This window comes from Cygnus olor, chromosome 5 (genome assembly GCF_009769625.2).
Source record: "Cygnus olor isolate bCygOlo1 chromosome 5, bCygOlo1.pri.v2, whole genome shotgun sequence".
NCBI classification, from domain to species: Eukaryota; Metazoa; Chordata; class Aves; order Anseriformes; family Anatidae; genus Cygnus; species Cygnus olor.
In genome coordinates, this window is record NC_049173.1 from 38032024 (window position 1) to 38052613 (window position 20590).

The window sequence follows — 20590 nt, forward strand, 5'->3', positions numbered from 1 at the left end:
TACACATTGGAAGAAGAAGGACATATCCCAACAAGATTTCTGAAGATTTCTTCCTGTCCTATGTGACAGGCCAGATTACAGAGCCAGTGTGACCATGCTGATCAGGAGGAAGCACCTACGTCACTGGTTTTTGCTGCAAAATGGGCGATTGTGACAAAGGATTGTAGAGTGGCAGAATCTATGCAATCTCCCCAAAATATCAAAGGAGACATCCATCACTGCCACTGGAATAAAGCAACCATTTCAGTAAAACAACGAACATCTGTTACAACTTAAAGGAGAGATCTGGAGCAATCTTGTGAGGTCCTCTACAGGTTAAAATAGTTTTGACATGTATCCAAGCCCTGAATCTAGAATCAGCCTAGCTGCAATGCAACTATTATCAATATCTCATCTTTCTAAGTCAATTTTCGGATTTAATAGAAAAATAGTAATTTCCCTCTCTCTACCTTTCTGCAAGCAGGAATGCAACTTGAATGGGCTAGATCCTGTTTCCAACGGGGAGGAAATAAAGTGGAAGAGCACATTAAAAGTAAAGCCCCTAGAAGTACCTGGGGATATAAATATGCAAGTGCAAAGGAGTATTAAGATAAATGGATCCAAGACTTTCTCCACACCAAAAAGGATGCCTTATTTACAAAATTGTAACTGCTCATCCATGGATCATTCTCCTTGCAACTTCTGAGAGCAGGAAATAAAGATATCTTTTATCACAGTTACTGTTTGCACGTTCATCATTATTTATACTGCACAGTCTGGCTCAGGAAGGGTGGCCCATGAAATTGTACATTTAAACCGGTTACCTTGGCTCTGGAGCTGCTGGAGTTTAAGACTTTCTCTGTCATTTTCATTCCTGTTAGTATTTTCCCTTTCTAAGAACACAACTCTTGCATGCACACAACACCAATGTGACTACTCAAAAAAATCAGCTTTTTCCCAACATATTGCCTCTCTCCCCAGGTTTCAAGAAAAAAAAAAGATTTTTTCAGCTTGTTATATTTTTACTATTCTACCTTGCAGATTTCTCTCCTCCCTTTTTTAAACTGAGGTATTTTTGTAGCATGTAATGAGGACATTTCCATATTACTGTATTGTACATTTTCACACTACTTGCATACCCCAAGCAAATGCTGTCGACCACAACAGTTAGATCTTTCTTTAAAAATAACACAACAGACAACAAAGCGAGTTATTCATTGGACATATCCAGGTTTCAAGTGTCCTACCACCAATGATTTTGCTCATTGGCCATATCTGCTTCTCATCCCTGTTTTACTTTTCTCAGACTCGCTGACAGAATCACAGAATGGCCGAGGTTGGAAGGGACCTCTGAAGGTCATCTAGTCCAACCCGCCTGCCGAGCAGGATCACCTAGAGCACATTGTGCAGGATGGCATCTAGGCAGGTTTTGAATATCTCCAGAGAAGGAGACTCCACAAGCTCTCTGGGCAACCTGTCCCAGTGCTGTCACCCTCACGGTAAAGAAGTGCCCCTTCATATTCAGCCGGAACCTCCTGTGCTGCAGTTTGTGCCCGTTGCCTCTTGTCCTGTCGCTGGGCACAGCTGAAAAGAGACCGGCTCCATCCTCTCGACACCCTCCCCTCAAGACAGTACTGTAACTTTTTGTTTCTTTACAAGTGTAAGAAATATGCCAATATAAGAAACATGAAGATCCAATCTACTCTTACTAGTGCTTTCAAAACATATTACAGTCACATATGTGGAAAAAAATAAAACTGCAAAAGACATCATCATGTTCACCTGTAGAACAAGCAGGATGCATGTGGGGCTCATGTATCAACACTTCAAGTACACACGCTTGCCTTGGAGCTAAGGCTAATATCCAATCCAACTACACCTGCTCTTATCAGGATTGTAACCCATTCTGAGAGTCTCCATTTCAGACTTTGTAGCATGACCTAGCTTACTAGGATAAAATAAAGTAAAAAGTAAGAAAGACATGCTTTGGTTTCCAAAATCAGCAAGAACACTGGCCTCTCCTTATCAGGAACTCAGCAATTTACAAATACAGTATATCCCAGCAATTTAAGATTCCCAGAAGCAGTAGCTTCAAATGTTTTGCCCATTTATAGTTGGCATAGCTCTTAACTGGAGGTACAAATCCTGGTATCAAGTGTTTGGAAGCAGCCATGCCAAAGTCTTGAACAAAGTACAGTGAAAATGAAGCCTCAGCTGGCTTGAACAACCATGTAACCCAAGCCAAAGAAATCCAAAGCCCTCCTCCAATATAACCAAACCTAAGCATCAGGAATAAGAAAATTTGATTAAGAGACCAACTCTTGGTTTGAACAACTGGAGAGTTCAAAAAGGAAGGGAAAAAAAGAACACGTTTTATATTGTTAGCAATTGCTAACCAAACAACCTGGAGCAGACTGCAGAAACTCTTGAATTCAAATCTAATTCTTGAGTAAAAGAAGATGAACTGGGGAGCAAGAAAAATTGGCTGCCCTAGGTCACCTACGCAAATCAGGAGATAAAGAGCATGAACGCTGTCTAGGTGAGAAGTCTTCAAGCGTAAACTGTTGATGGACAGGTTTACTCAGAACCAGACCATCCATACACAAACAACTAAGTAATTTATAATTTAATTTACAATGAGCATCAAGGCAGTCATCAGCACAATGTATTATCAATGTGCCAGGAAAGGAAACAGCAATTACAAAGCCTACTTAGGATGCATGAGGTCTTCCTTTAAACAGGGCCAATGTTTGTAGAATATTTGCGTTGATGTTTATTTAACATCAGCAGAATTGTTTATGATTAAACATTTCTTAAAGAACCGTCAGGAAACCCAAGGCAGAATAATGAGTCAACTGAACTTGTGCAGAAAAGGTTAAAATAATTTTCATCAGAGGACTATCGTTTTCTTCAATATATCGTTTCTCCTCCAACTCTTCTCAAGAAACAGAAATTATATGAGGCTTTTCTTCTAAAAACTACAAGTTACTAGCCAAATACTCCCTCCTTATTTCAAAATTAACCTGTTTTACTGGCACACACATAGCAACATTCAAGAGCAAACATATGAAAACGTGAAGCTCATAATTCTGAAATGAACATTCAGGTAAGCATCCTGATCTTCAGATCTGTTGAGCTTCTCTCAGATCAGTAAGACGTCCTAGCGCAAAAAACTCGTGACAATAATTTTAATACCAGAGAGCAGCTGTTCTAGGAGCAACTAATTTTGAAAACTGTAAGATAACTTTTGAACAACCATCTTTCCATAGCCAAGGTTATCATACTGATTTCCAGAGTAAATTCCTTAATAAGTGTTCTCTCGAGTGTTGACTTTACAAAAAAGTTTTGCTTTTCACTCCCTCCCTTACCTTTTGGCTTTTTTGCTCTCATCCCTTCTGCACACAAGCCCACCAACCAGCACTTGCAGTGACTCATTTACAAGGGGAGAAAAAAAACGTTGTGGGGGTGGCATTTCTTTCTTTCTTCCTAATACTTTATTCTGGAAAAAGTACAGTTGTTTCATGGTGTTGGAGAGGAGGAAAAGTCTTTATATAGCAGTATTACATTTTGGTAAGTGCTTTGCAGAAGTCATTCTCTACTTTGACCTTGCAGATGTTCATTTCTCAAAAAAGATTTTAAAACAATCCATTCATTTGAAGAGCAAACAAGTCTATGTACCTGAAAAAAAAAAAAAAAAAAAAAAGAGCTGCTTACCCCTAATCTCCTTTTGGTATCAGAGTCAGCTTAAACTAGCTCTGGTATCTTGAAATTGCACTAACTACACCAACAGAAAGTAATGCAATTTGTGTTTGCTGATGCATCTACAACTTCTTCCAATACCCCAATTCCTTCCAAACTTATGTTTTAAAATAATTGTAGAGTGTAGTAACTAAACAACTTCAACAGAGACATGAGGCACTATGCAGAGATCAACTCACATTCACATACATCTGTTGTTCTGCAGATCAAGGATGAATCTCCGAAAAACGCCTGCGTTTCCCATTATTTCTCCAAACTGGAGACAAGCAGGCGCTCAGCACAGTGTAACCAGTAAAAGATCTTTCCACAAGATTCCTTTGATGGAGTACAGCAGTTACCTCAATCCAATGCCTTTTTTTAATGGATTTAGCACGCAGTAAGAACAACAATCACAGCAACAGATATTTGTCTCCTACTTGGAGCTTTAAAGGACTTCACAGATGTGCTGAGTTTATTCAAAACTACAGTGTCGGCAACTGAAACTATGCTACAACTATCAGACAAAATGGCTACATCATTAGGCACAGTGACTGAAAGATATTTAACAAAATCAGAAAGGACAGACCTCCGTGTTAGTTGTGCGTTCAACAGTGAGGGAGAATACAGTTTTAATAAAAAAGTGAGCCCCACAAACTTGTCAATACAAAGATGTTAACAGCTGAGTCGGTGACAGCTTAACACCAAAACCCAGGCCCCTCTGACACCATTCACTTAATTATTTTCTTTATTGTAAGTCTTTAGACTTTAAAACAGCTTGAACTTGGGGGAGCTCCTGTTTTCTGTCATTTGGCAACTCATAACCTGCAGGGCTGTTTCATTTAGAATAAAATGTTAGAAAAGTGATCAACAGTAAATCACTGCTCTGTGCATTTAAAAATCTCATAAACTGAAGAGTTGGAAAGCAGAGACGATTTGTGTAAAAATAGAGGGGAGGAGATGATTTGCTGCTTGTGGCACAGGCCTGTAAGTTAATACATCTGGGGTCCATTCCATACATTAAATGGGAATACCACCATGTGCTTCACAGAAGCGAAAGGAGGTTTTATTCATCAGCATTTGTAAAACATTTTGAGATCCCAAGATAAAATATTTTAGCAAAACAGAAATTATTATTGGAGCATTACTTTACTTTGTAAAATATTTTATGGAGCAAGCCAACAGTTTAATAAAAATAAAGCACCCTTCTCCCTTGAAGGCTCTGTGAAAACTGATTATTATTTTCATACTTCCATGCTAAAAAGTCAGGTTACCAAAAAAACAGGGGTGGATACATAAATATCAGCATCTTGATTTTCTGAGCAGAGAACACATGAACTTCAAGTGGAGCACAGACTCCGTCTCTTGATTCAACAACCGACCTTAAATATTTAGATTTAAAAATGCCAGCCTTACTAAAGTGCTTACAAATTCAGGAACGACACTCCCAAAGAAGTAATGAACATCAGGCAAAAGCAAAACACATACTGCAGACAGGTGTCCCATTGACAGACCTCAGATATGTAAAATACCCAAAGGAAGTCAACTTTGCTTCAGCCTCGCACCAGGAGTTGCTCTTAATGCAAGATGAGAAACGGCTCTTCAATGTGAATGTTAACCAAAAAGAAACAGGACAGAAGCTTAGCCAAAATACTGTAACAACTAAATCCTCAAATGGAAAATTGCAGTTGTCTTTCTACCTATCTCACCTGTTTCTAAACAGGCCTACAAGTCAATCTCCCTCCATTTCATCCTTTCTACATTAACAGTAGAGTCCTGTCCTGATACTCTTCCTCCAAGGTCCCACACAGCTAAAATTAAAATAGTAATATTATTAAAACATCAAACTGCACCAAAGACCATGTCTCAGCCCTACTGATCCTAGCTCTCATTATTTGCACATCCTATGACCAGAGAAGCAAGATGTCCTTCCTAACATGATTAAGATGATTCTGAGCTTCAGAAAGTGTACTGGGTCTTGCTGGGACAGTCAATTTTCTTCACATAATCCCATAATGGTGTGCTTTAGGTTTGTGACCAGAACAGCATTTATAACACACTGGTGTTTTACTACTGCTGAATGGTGGCTGCACAGCAACAAGGCTGCCTCTGCTTGTCACTCTGCCCTCACAGGGAGCAGGGCAAGAGGCTGGGATGGGACACAGCTGGGACTGGAACTGAGCAGAGAGATTCCATACCAGATAGCTTCAGCATGCTCAGGGTGGTGGAGATAGCTGTTGCTTGGAGGCTGGCTGGGCATTAGCCTGCTGCTGGGATGCAGTGAACGACTGCCTCTGCATTATTTGTTTTGTTTTCCTGCTCCCCACCCATTAAAACTGTCTTTGTCTGCACCCCTGAGGTTATTTTGGTTTTGCTCTTCCAGTGCTCTCTCCCATCCCGCTGAGGGGGGAGCAAGCAGGCAGCTGGAAGGTGCTGAGCTGCTGGCCTGGGTCAACCCATCACTGAGCGTCACAGGAAAAGCCACAGAATAAATGCATTTTGTTGGTACATCATTGCCTGAGAAATATCACATTTTGTGTTCAACTGACCTTAAAAGACTAAGAAATAACTTTCCTCTCTCAATGTGAAGATGCTGAATAGTTACTCACATACAAGGACAGACCACTGCCCTCATTGTACCGCTTCCAAGCTTGATCCAAAGCTGGTTCATAAGTGGAAATATCAGCAGATTTTGAACCTGGTCCTCTAGAACCTGAAGTTCACAGACAAATCCACACACGAAGAACTTGGTTTGCATTGCATGACCAAAAAAGTAGTAGTTGTATACAGAGCTTAATCTGCTTATATTTTCCAAGCAATTTTTACAACATTTTTCTTGCTTTCCCACAGAACTACCAAAGCAGAATGTAAATTTTGAACAAGACAGGTGTCAAAAGCGATCCCGCTAATAGGGTTACTTCAGTTGTAAGTTCTTCCTGGTAGAGCAGTCTGAAAACTGTTCATAAAATGAAAAATCCTGTTTTGCACCTGATATTTTCAGTAAGACAATGAAGATCTGTTATTTCTGTCTGCAAGTCGCCATCTTACAGAAGTATTCTTTTTAAGCAATCAGCTGTTTTTTTGGGAAAGCAGCACGGACTGGTTTGCAAATCAATGACGGAATCCCTTGCTCTGCTTTCTGTAGGTAGACTGTTACCAATGAGGCGAGAGGAAATGAAATCTAGTTATCTATTCAGAGCATACAGGACTACTTTGAGGGGTAAAAATATCCTTCAACTTCTTAAGTGGACACATCTGCCTCCACAATCACCCAAAAAATTATGAAATATTGGATTCATTCCATCCAACAAATGTTATTCAAATTTGGGATTATATTCTGTGTTTAAGCTACTATAAAAACACAGTTAAGTTTTATGCAAAGGAAGTCTAAAACCACTGGCAGGCTTATAAACATTGCTGAAAACTAGAGATTTAGGAGAATCCAGAAAGAAATTAAAACAATTTGCTGGTAATTGCCTTTAATAGATACATGTACTCCCATGGAAGAAAAACATCAGATAGAAATAAATGGAAAAGGAATTTCCAGAGAGTTTGATAGTGCTACAGAAAGAATTTTTGGGTTAAGCATTTACTGAAAATGGCTCTGGCATATGGGCAAAGAAACTGTCTGTGATTCTGCCGGCACTCAAACAAGGGAAGTTTGGTACACGATTCATAACTAAACAGGTAAACATCAAAAGACATGTCTCTATCAGCTTTTTCTCATACGCATCAATCTACAAGAACCCATGGTTTTGGATTTAACAGTTCTTTTTTTTTTTTGTCTGTAAATTTGAATTCAAACTAAAACTTACATGCTTATTCTAACTCCCTTTTAGAAAAATTTAATCTGCTCTCAGACAAGGCCAGGCACTGCTACCTATATGCAACCTAAAAATTGTTTTTCAAGTTAATGGAAAAGTGAGCTTACTATATCATATTAGTAAGTATAAAAATAATTTGATAAACAGTATTCAAATCCTCACTTCTGTCGTAACAGGTGCACCAACAGCATCATCATTGCCTTTCCCCCTTTTACAGAGTAAGGGTACATAATTCTTTTCTAGTACATATTAAGACTTTAGTTCTGCACAAACAGCTAACTTTCCAACATATCCAGGTCACCAATCCTACTTTGCTGCTAATCTCCTTCACCTCTACCATTTATTTCTATCATCAGAAGTCACTCTAGGATTTCTTTGGTTTTAGAAAAGTCATCCAAGCTATCTTTCCCTCCCCACTTCATGGGGTTTCCTTACACAATATTTAGGGATATGGACATAAGATGGGACCCCACATGAGAAGACATGGGTGCATTTCAGCAAAGGGTAGATTAAGAGCCAGCCTTCTAAAACAGTACCCCTAACTACCATTCAAATCCCTGAGAATGGGCCAGCATCCAAGGTGTGTATGCACAGATTAACCACTTTCCTGGGGACTGAGTATTTTCCTTCCGAGCCCTTTCTAACTATCTGGCAAGTAACAGCCACTATTTTTTGTTACATATGCGGCCAAACATCATATTTATTCAAGAAGCTAAAACATTTCATTTCCTGAGTACAAGGTAGTATTTCAAAGACTTCTTATACCTTCTTTCTCCTCTTCATTAAAAACACAACTTAAACATCAAAAAAGCTACATTTAAGTCATGTTAAGACCATGTAACCAACTGACAATTGTCCAGGAAATTCAGAGTTTAAAAGAAGCTTCACCCTCAATAAATAGCTTTAGGAGGGTTTTTTTTTTTTTCTTTCCAGTCACAGCAAGAATTAGGAGGTGCCAATAATTCCTTTCCCAACTTGGCTTACATCCTTTACAAAAAAAAAGTGAAAGCATTAAAGCACATTATTTTAAATGGTCCACAAAAAAATAAGTAAACAAAAAGAGGTAAATACTATAGCAAACTGCACCATATCATTCAAAAGAGCAAGTCCAGAGCTTAGTGTTCAGGTGGTTCCAAGTGAGCCAAGTAAAGACATTTCAATACATACTGAATGCTGAGTGACCACACTGCCATTTATTACATTAGATACTCTCAGTAAAATTTACTGCTGATTTTAAAGGTCTTCTAGGGGCTATTTCAAACAATACAAAGCTTATCACAAAGCCATTTGCAAAAATGGCTTCATAGGAACGCCAGGATTTGTTTTTGGACCATGGTATCATGACGTGCATGACTTGTCTATCTTTATAAGAGAGCAGACAGAGGTTTTTGCTCAGCTGCCATTCCCTACACACAGCAATGCAGAAAAGAGAAATAGCATGTAGGACTGGATACACAAACCACAACTCAAAGAATTCCAGCGATTGAGAAATGTGTCATTTCCTTCTCCAAGTTGCTGTCTGTATCACATGCTCCCCTGCGAGAAAAGCTAAGGTAGCCGCCACTTCATTTGGAATTAGACATAAGAGGTCTCAAAAGAATAAAGTGAAAGCATTTTCTGGACGCCCCAGAAAATTGCATAATGTCATCTTGGGAGGATGCAAGGAGTTCCAGACAGCCGCGTTACAGATGTTCAGGATATTGCAGCGTTTGAACTTTGTGTGCAGGCAAGGGAGGGGGGGAAGAGGGAGAAGCACCTCAAAAGGACCAGATACATGCACCACAGTAGTAAAACATGGCTGTATCTTAGCTCACTCTCATGCCATCACAGTCAGATTCAAAAAACCTTTGCTGAGTGCTCACCAGAGCCTCCTCTCCATCCGCTGTACCCATGACAAGCCAAGACAGTGATGGAAATTGTTCTGCCATTTACAGGAAAAACGTCTTAGACGAGGACATGTGAAACCCTGGCTGAATAAGTTTTGGTCAAGCTGAGAAGGTCTGACATTCAGAAATTCCTTTCTGTATTTGAGACATCTGGATCTTATCATTAGGGATATATTCTTATACAGGTGGGAAATGCATAAGGGAGGCCTGCTATCAGAGAGCCTGCATCTTTCCCACCCCTCTACTTAAGGTGAGGACAAAGAAGGGCTTACCTGCTGAGGGCCGCAGAAGGCACCACACAGTGACGCTGATTCACAAAGCTAACCATGAGTTACGAGGCATTAAGACCCCTGACATATTACATCTTATACTACTATAAATATATTTTAATTGGATTAATTCCCCAAATACTCTAAAGATCAGAGGAGCACGACAAAGTAGAAGTTGCAGAGGACCTCCTTAACGGGAAGCTATTCCCCTAAACTGTCTCCCAGCTTTTACTGTGAACAGCATTTTATTCCATGATTTTGTTGGCACTAAACATTTGAGAGAATGAGCTCACCTTCTCAAACTGGGAGATGCATTAAGCGTGGTTCTTTACACATTTCATGGATTAAGGACTTGCAAACATCTTCCTCGGATGTTAAATTATCCAACTCAGTAGGGGATCCAAGAGTCTCATCATTTCCTGAAACAGCCTTAGCGCTCGTGAGGTAATACTTGAATTCCAATGAACTTGAAACACCATTTTAGGACAAAGAATATCTTTCAGGCAGGCTGCTAACATGCAGCAGAATGAGCAAGCTGTGCTGGACTGAAGCAACATATTTCTCTATAACCTTTTGCAGGCAGATGACAGAGCTGTGCCCTTAGCAGAGATGAAGCTTGTTCCACCCATAGTCCAAGCTGATCAGAACACAGCTCCATGCCCAAGCTAACAAATGCTCCTCACTGAACTGTCTAAGAGACAAATGCATCAAAAGCACTTCCTAGCTGCCTGAAAAGTACACAAAGTACTGAAGTATCAATTTTTACTTCATTAAGCTCTGTCACTCTGCATGTTTGCAAAAGAATCAAACTGTTAGACCCAAATAACTCTATAAAATGTGTTTAATGTATTTAAGCACTAATTTTGATTTAGCTTTAAATAAATGGTCGTGCATTTAACCTTAGACTCATATGAAAATAACTGTACCTTGCTTCAGACAACAGTTGGGTAAAGGTACGCTTACAAAAGGGAGATTTTATTAACATGTTTGTTAAAGTTATTCATTATTTTTCCACCATTGGACCCTCAACAGTCACTAAAAAGTCAGATCCTTTCAGAGCTGTTTCTGTATCCTCCAAACAAGTCGTATCGCTAACTGAAAAACATTTTTATCTTTAGTAAATTCTAGAACAAAAATCTGTAAATTCCAAATTCTAACTTGCTTTTGTTTATAGACAATGGAAAATATCAAGAAGCACACTGAACTAGTAGCTACAGAAACATTTGATTAGATAGGAAGGCAAGCATTATTTTTTAAACAGTTAAAATAAACTCTTAACATTGTGCAAAAAAAGTCTAACATACTCCAGAAGTAGTTTCAACATCCAAATGCTTTCTATGCTTACTTCCTAAGTAAGTACGATGACTCCAAAAGGAGTTCTAAGGCTGCTCTAAAATACATTAAAAGGGTCACAAACAAGGCTGTTGGGAAGGATCAGTTGTTACTGGAAAGTTTTTGGGATCACTAACAACACTACACAATCATTTTACTTTCCCATTTTGTGCACATACCTATTCTATTCCACACCTCAGACAGACAAAAGATCCAACAACCATGATCTTCTTATCTTGACTGCATCCCTTTAACAAGGGCTGACCAACATGCATCTAACTCAGAAAAACAACTTCCAGTGGAAAAAACAACAGAATATATTTTTAATTCATATTTAATATGATGATAGCATGCTTTTTAGCAAGTTACACCTGCAAAAGCCAAACGTTTGCCAGTTCAGCAGTTCAAGTTTTAAGTACACCAGATTTTCCAAGCAAGAAGCCTGTGACATCTTTTACCTTCCTGGAAGCCTTTGCTCTTATGTAGAGATTTTGACAGCTTTCATTATTTTTCTCAGAAATTCACAGATGTTGATCTATCCAAGAAAATACAACCTTACCTCCCACAAAATGCCATGAATTTTACTTGTTTCTAGCAGAATCTCTAAACAACTGAAAGGACCCTTATGTTCACTGATAAAATAATAAATAATAACTTTTAGAAGAGAATATTCAAAAGGATTATTACTTATTACCTAAGTGACTATGGACTACATCAAAATCCAAAATGCTTAAGTTATTAATCTAGCAGAAATCATAACCTGGCCATATATACACCCCTATATGTATATAAACATATATGTTTCAGATAATAGTCCAACATATTCCAGATAAAAATCCTGCTTAGTGTATGCTGTATAAGCATATAAAATTCCATAACTTTTACAAGTTAATCAGAATTGTGAGCTATGAGAACTTTAAATTGGTATTTATCTCCCTGTGATCATTTCTAAAATGACAGATAATTAAAACAGTTTTTCATTTAAACACACTAAGATATTGAACCACATGAAGCCTGCTAAACCCCTCATCTAAAATATAGACATATATTCCACATGCTTCTCCTTTTGCCAAACTGGCTACAAGCATAACACCGTAGCACCACCGTAAGGATCTCACTACATGAACTGCTCATTATTTGATACCTGCACTGCTCTGGGACCCTGTGGCACTTTCTGCTTTCACAGCCAAGTGCTTAAAGCCAGTACTGCAAGCTTGCTGGAGGGAACGTTTCTGGAATAAATCATTTCATATGGCACTGGTCCTCACTGAGGCAGCCCCCTGATTTCCTCTGGGGACTAACTTCATCCTTACTTGTGATCACGAAGAAAGTACACATCTGTAAGAGTTCAATATTACATACACTGCTTTTACCTGAGGGCTTTCTAATTAAGATGGTTTATAACATTTCATCTACTGCTCTATAACGTTTTCCTTTTACTACGTCCCTGTCATCTACTTACCTATATATCTGGTTGAGCAACTACAGAAAGATGCAGTTGAAGTCTGTGTGAGTTTTTTCAACAATGAGAAGGACAACAGTAACTTCTGAGTCACCAATTTGATGTACTTACAGTCACCTAAAGCTTCTTAACAGTTTAGGAGTTATGCTTTAAACCTGGAGACACATTTCCATTATATTTATTGTGCCTAGTTGCCAACAGCATCATTCCCGTTTCAACTCCATCCAAACTACACACGTTCCCCCCTAGCCCTTCAACAGAAGGTGTAAGCCAGTCTTGCAAAGGATAACTGTATAGAAGGATGTTGCTTGTGTTGTTTTATTTAAGTTGTTTGCTCAATATTCATGCTATGGAATAGCATTTACAACAAAAAATGGAAGCAGATAAACAAGCAGCACCATCACATTCCACAGCACACACCAGCACTTCCATAAGCATCATCAGCATAAAATATAACATGCTTACTCTGTATTTCAAATAGGTCTAAAAACCTTAAATTGGTTAGCTGTTAAGTCATTAACAGCAAACTCCAAACCTGTATCGGACACATTTATTTAAATCATACTTTCATTTACATACTTTGTGTTTAACATGCAAATACCAGAACATTAACTAATGTCAAACAAATGCATCTAATGCCAGTTTGCATAGTACTGCATTCATCTGCATTACCTATTCTGAACCAGACAAAACAACTGGTTGGTTTGAATGAGCCACAAACAGTTTAACGTGGTAACTAAAAGGCTTCTTACTTCCATTTCTAGGTACTAACACGTCAGAGTGGTGAAGAAATAGTTCTTCATGGAGAGACGAGAAGACCACAGTAGAGGTTACAAAAAATAATGAAAAAAGACTAAAATATTTCTGTCAGTGCAGACAATGAATATCAGTCTCTCAGGTCCCCCTAGCATCATTTGTTACCTGAACATTAGTTTTCTTTCTATGAAAATAAATCCAAGAAAAGAAAATCTAAATGCAAACGTGATACTGAAAGCATTGAGACAAAGAAAAAAGGGTTTCAAATAAGAAAAAGGTTGAAAAACGGGATTTAACAATGGTGAGTGAAAGCAAGCCAGTCAGGGTGCCCTTGTACTTCATTACTGTAGCAAATGATTAAAAATCTTGTAGTAGCTTAAGACTGTAGCTCCTAGCTTCATAGTACTGAAAAATACAGAGACCAGTAGTTAGGTAAAAACTGAAAGAGCAGCATGGAACAACCACAGAAATCTGTGCAGATGTAGGTATCCTTTCAAATTCCTATTAGATGGCACAGACTTGGTGTAAGATACTCACTTAAAGATTCTTTACCACTGCTTAATTCAAGAATATGGAATCTGCCTTCTACCCCTTTCTGTAGGTATGTATTTTGCTCTTTTATCATAATTTCTTATACTTCAGTATCTAATGTAAAGGTACTACAAGGTTGGTGAGCTGCTATTAACATTTGAAAATTAAATACCTCTCAAATTGTATTAGCTTCCAATTTTGTTAACAACATTATTTTGAAAATTACAACTACTGGTATCCTGTGTATGATTCCAGACTTATATAGACTTATACAGACTATATAGACTTATATAGACTCATATATACATGTGTTCAGTGTAATAGAAAGTAATTATATGTGTATATAATGATATACATTTACTGTATATCATTAATTTTCAACCTGTTAATTTAATCCAAGACATTCAACAACTTACTGTCTATGGGTATTGTGTTCAGATGCATCAAAATCAGAGGGAGCTCCTGGGCAGAGAGCAACTCTACAAATCTCCTGAAATACATTTAACATTATATGCTGCTTTCATGTGTATTAGATAGGAGGGTAACAGTCTGCTGAGGTAGGAACAAGGAATCAAATTCACTGTTTGCAAAGATAGTTCAGATTCTGTGATGAAAATTGCATTAATCACTTTGCATGTTTGAATGGAACTTTACATGGAAAAGTCATGACAAAAACCTTAGTGAGACCAAGATCTGTTTATCATCAGTTAGAGAAAACTAGGGTGTGTTTCCTACTGATGCGCATATACCTGTGTCAGTAACACACAGCACATGAAGTCAGTGGTGCCTCCCATTAAAAATCAGACAGACTTGGGAAGCAAGGAAATGCCTTTTCTTTAATAGAGGTACATATAACCATTGGTACACAACGTCCCAACCTATACAGCACCACGTACACAAAAGAAGTGCCCAAGGGATAACTCTGCTGCACAAGCACCACAATCATTTTTTTGCTTCAGGTCCTAAACAAGCCCAGCAAGTTCAGTAGGGCTGGTAAGTTCTGCGTTGTGGCAGAAGCGCATGCATAAGGGCACGCACAGCTTGCTTTAAGAGCTATTTATTAAGAGCAAATTCTAGTGACCTAAGAATGCAGTAAACTACTCACACCACCCCTCCAAGCCTTGCTGTCCTACTCCTTTGGTTGCCTGGGCTGCTTTAAGATTTCCACAAGAGAATCTACAAGGAATTCATGTTTCTAATTCTCTACCGGCCACCTTACCCTACTTTGAAATTTCAGTAGTCCCCCTGAGTCCCTGATGTGGAAGAACTATCCCAATCTCTTTTATAAATTATGCAGTACAAACAGTCAGAGAAGGGTGAAAAGTGACTGGCAGACATCATAACCATGCTTCAGTGGAGATTAAAAGCAAGGAATGGCATCCAAACTGGCAAAATTCAGCACAAACTCTAACACAGCAGATTGGTATGACACTGTTGTTCCAGCTGATAAACTGGTATTTTTAAAAGGGGAAGAGAAACATTTTGAAAAACGATTCACAAGTAAAACTGCAAGATGCTCACAGATAGATCAGAAATAAGTAATGTTCAGAGCTTATTTGCAGTATTATCAGGACGTGAATCAAGGGGTGAGGGGTGAACAAGACATTTGATACCTTTATAAGCTCACAACTTACCTCGTAATCAGATTACCCACATTACATTGATGAGTTAGTTTTCCTTTATTTCAGCATTCATAAGATATAGCAATGTCACTTGAATACATGCTTGTTGCAATAAATAGAAGCCTCAGTTAGAGTCAAGCAAGTATCTCAATGTAAAGCACAATCACTACAACCTAAGCTTCAGGATTATGTTATCAGGTGATGTTATTCTAGCAAAGGATGAGAAAGGTCCTTCAATAATCAAATTATAAGTTAAAGGGTCTGGTACCATCTACAGTCAAGCTTTAATATCCTTGCTCTTTTGCTTTGCTGCAGAAAGGTGCAAATTGTACTCAGAGCTGAAGAAAAAGTACATCGCTCTGTAACTCCAGTGCAGGTCCTGATACTTAAGCACTCCCCCCTTCTAAACTCTGTGCCATAGGCCCGTTTTACTTCTTAATATCCTACCTTCGCATAGACTAAAGGCCACATGTTTGTGTTCAACATCCATTTTTCCGTCCCTACAATCTTTATTTTGTATTAAAAAAAGCATGCGGGTTATCACCATGCTTTCTCAAGCAGAACAGTATTGTTAAGAGACTGAATGAATACCAATGGCTAAGCATCCAAACCCAATTTAAGTATTAAAGACACTTTTTATTTATTTATTTTTTTTTTTTTTTTTACACACAATGATACATGCTTTCAACCTTTTTTTTTTGACTTACACAGAAAGTTATGTTAAGAGATTTCTCTGGACAGACCACTGTTCCCTCACTGTAATTCTCTCTGAAATCCATCCTGCTACGTGAAATTCTCAAACTTGCAACACCCATTAGTCAAACATAGCAAAGTACCACTTAAACATTCAGGAAGCCAGTGATGTTTACTTTGAGGTTCACCTTCAAATGAATACAGAATCCATACACCATTTATTCTGGTTATCTTTGTTATGAAACATTTTCAGGGCTTAGCCCACTGGGCATGTCGAAATCATAAATCATCTTCAGCTACACAAAAACAAACCTCACTCAGATTCAAATGCCTACAGGGAAAATAGCATCTACCCAAAGCAGCACAGCTTTTTGTACATTCCTTTAGGTTTTAATCCTTCGCCAATTCTGCTTCAGTATCTGTAAATTCCACATCTCTGACAAGTAAATACACACCACACCCTTACCCTCCTCCCCTTTATGTCTCCTTCCCAAACCTTCCCAACAGTCAGCCAGTCTTCGTGGGCTGAATATTAAAGGCTCAGAGCACTTAACAAAATACTGAAAGATCTGCTTTGCAGTCAAAATGGATGAGGGGAAAATCTAGTGTCTTTCTACTATAATTCTTTAGTCTCCCTTTGGTATCTGCATTTCAAAACAAAAAGAGCATATGGTATGTCAAAATGAAAACGGCATTTCCATTGTCTTCCATTCCTTCTCCATTTACTAGCTGATGTCTGACTAGATTTACAGCAAAATGCTGTCATGCCATTAACCACTACAGGGAATGACATGCAGCTCTCTGCCTCAGGTTTCAAATACTTAGACTCTCTGGAACCACAGCTTCAATCTGCAGCAGGACGCAGATGAAAGTAAGTAGAGTTTAATTCAATTTTCCATCTGAGGATCTTTCAGATGAGATTTTAAAACAAGTTTCCTCTACTGTGAGTGCACAACAATCTCATGGCACTTCTAATGAAATCAACAGATGTGACCAAATAGATCTTATGTTTGTGCCCATTATTTGACTGCTGACTCATCTCAGAGAGATGACTGCACCACCACGACTGTATACAGCATGTCTATAAGCTGACCCACACATTTGGAGCTAAGATCAAACAGGTGGAGAAAATCTGCTTGTTTTTGCTAATCGACTTCAGTGGGTTAACAATATTTGTAATCTAGTGAAGACAAGCACCTGCCCATTAGCCTCTTTCATTAGCAGGAAAGTTCCTCCTTAAATGACACTGAGGTACCTGCACAAGGCTTAACAAAGAAGCCAGTATTGCCAAAATAAATGCGATCGATTTGTCACAAACAGTATTTTGTTGTTATAGCACAGAGCAAATCCATTCAAAGACACTGCATTTAATAAAGTGGAGAAAACCTTCTCCCTAAACACTAAGCTTCTAAAAACCTCCCATAAATGACTATTCCCCACCGATGCAGCTTCACTAGTGATACATACCACCTTAAGAAGGAAAAGTACATTACAGAACCTAAGCTAATAAATTTTGTTGAATAGCACAGGATTCATTCCAAAGTGGCCAGACCCAGCAAGAGCAAAGGGTGGAAAATTCTGCTACTAGTACGGAGAATTGGCCAGAACCAAGCCTAGGAAAAAGCACAAGAAATGCACAAAAAAGTGAGCCTTTGCTCCCATGAAAAGGAAGGCACAGAGCAATTCCCGTTTCCTCGCACTAGCTCTCCCAACATTTCTGTTTGTTTCCATCCCCTGAATCTTAGAATTGTTCAGCTTAAGTGGGTTTAAAGCTCTATCTAAGGTTTGCTCTTCCTCTCAGTTCTGAACGACCTCCTGTCCCCAGCCCCTCCAAATCAACTGCTCTGTCCTCCATTAATTAAAAACAAGCATTGCACTTCATTTGCATGGGGCTAAGAAAAGCTAAGAAAGCTAAACTACAAAAGTCCAAAGTTCCAAAGCAAAATATTCTGGAAGGAACCAATATCATCCAAAAATTAGCACACTGGTATTGTTCTCAGCAAGTCAGAAAAGGGAGGGCCTGTCTTAAAGTGACAAAAAAAATCAAAAAAGACTCAGCTTACAGTCAAGCAAGCATCTCAACATAAAGCACAATCACTACAACCTAAGCTTCAGGGTCATGTTATCAGGCGATTTTATTTTAGCAAAGGATGAGAAAGCTTTTTCAAGAATGAAAGTGAGTTAAAGTATCTGATACCATCTACAGCAAAACATTTTGCTGATACAATATTCAAGAGTCCATGTCATGTTACTAAACACTCCATGTCTTTAAGCTGCTTTAGCCCACTGAATCCTATCCTGCGGCATACTCAATATGAGACAAAGATAGACAGGTTACTGGGGAAACAGCGTATTCCTTAAACAATTAGTTTACGTTATCTTATTTCCTTCTAATTTATTCTGCAATGGACCCAGAGAGACCAGATATTTATATTCCATGTATGAAAGTTATTGGTTTGATCACCTTATCCAAGTCTTAAATTTCCCTGTATTTTGGATCCTAAATCTTAATAATCACTCAGAATTCAGCTATCGAACTTCTGTAATATTTTGAAGTGACGTCAAGGCAAAACAAAATGACAAATGTAACTGACCCTCACCTTGCTTTTTCAAAACCTAGAATTAAACTGACTCACTCAGTGTTGCAATAGTACAAATTTTTATTTAAAATGTTATTACCAGAAAAACCATCATCCTGCACGTCTCTGAAAAATAAGGCAATCAAGATAACTACTTGCAATTCACAATGCAGTACTTCATCAAATTCACCAGCTCTAAAACAGAAGGAATTTTTCTTGCTTTTTACATTTCCAATGTGCTGAAATAATACATCTTATTCAGGATTAACCAGGATTGTGTTTTTTTTTGTTGTTTTGTTTTTAATGCTTAGAATGTGGAAATGTGCATGTGATATAGATCTTAAAGGGCCAAACAGTGAAAATTTGTTATTTTTGAATTTTGTATTTGTATTTTTGTGAAAATTGTAATTGTATTGTTACATGTAATTAATAAGGATTGTTAATCCTTATTTCTTGCAGAAATGAAAACCTTTGAGAAAACACCTCTTTTTAGTCCCCACTGTTCCACTGGGAAGCCTCTTATCTCATTGCTTTTTTCTAGAAAACTTGTAACAAACAGTCAAAACCATACTCGAAGAAAGTGCAGGTTCTTCAAGTACTTGAGGACTACAGGATAACAAGAGAACTGAAGAGGGTTCTGGAGCACAAAGCTTTGTAGTAGCAATGTTTAATAAACTCCCAATATTACAAGGCTTTAATAATCAAGTAATAATCACACACTGAATTGGTGACCAACTGAAAAACAATGTTCTAGGTGGTGGTTCTTTTTATTTGTTTTTGGTTTTAAGTTCCTTCTGTGATGGAATTGACAAGATATAGTTTTAATATATAGTTCTAAAAAAGTGAGAAATATTTATCAGCTGAAACTGCTCATCTGACTATAAACTTTATTTCTTGATTTCAAGTTAAAATAGACCCAATATAATCTGGATATGCTTTACTGCCTTCTTCAGCACTGCTTCCAAAAATCCGTGACCCAAGAGGAAGCATTTTTATGAAGCTTTATGACAATGGCTATCACACCTATATTTCATCTGATCAGCTTTTATTCAAAAGATAAGACAGAAGGCAAGGCAGAGCATAAATTTCTTGCATCATGAAAAACTCGGAGACTTCCTACTCCTATCTTAAGCCTTACCCCACTCAGCTCTTGGACACCATCACATATACTCAGCTACTCATGCTATAATTCATATTTCAAATTACCAATTACAGATATTGGGAAAGCCTCAGCCCAATAATTACTTACTTCCAAGTTCTCCTACAACTTGCAGGACAGAAATTCTTTGAAAGCAGCAGCAAAGCTTCACTTTTATTACTAGGTAGGGGTTATGAGATTCCTTAGAATTTCAGGCTGTTGTTTCCCATGACAAATCAAGAGTCAATTCTATATGCAGGATATGGAGAGGTACATTTTTATGTTTATTTTAGAGCTTTTCAAACATGAGTTTGATTTTTTTAACCATGTTGGGCAATATTACCGTGTCAACCGTTGCGAACAACTACCATAAGAATAGTTTTGATGTGATGATTTAACTCCCAGTTTAAGCAGTTAATAGTAAGCACCAAAATCATTGAAATAGATGCATATATTCCACTTGGTGGACATCAGGAACTAAAGCTTAATGGAAAATATGGCCTGACATTCATGAAAAATAAAATGTGGTAAGAAATCTAAGGTTTCCAAGCCAGTATTCTTGGTAGTTATCACCTACTTTCATTGATTCTTCCCAAATTCTCAAGAAAGATCAGTTTCATCACTGAAAACTCTGTTCTAACCACTATAGACAAGATCTCTCACTTAAAAAGCAACAACAAAAAAAACCACTAAATTGAAGACAGAAAACGTACGTTACACATGATTTAATGTGTGTACTGCTATTACAAGAATCTTGGCTGTGTGGTTCTCCCCAGTTGTTTCT

At 38.1% G+C, this 20590-nt stretch overlaps 1 protein-coding gene across 8 annotated transcripts in view; it reads right to left on the bottom strand.

Moving 5' to 3' along the window:
• RAD51B (RAD51 paralog B) overlaps positions 1–20590 on the bottom strand; it is a 378738-nt gene that overhangs the window by 320459 nt on the left and 37689 nt on the right. The gene's annotated exons all lie outside the window — the stretch shown is intronic.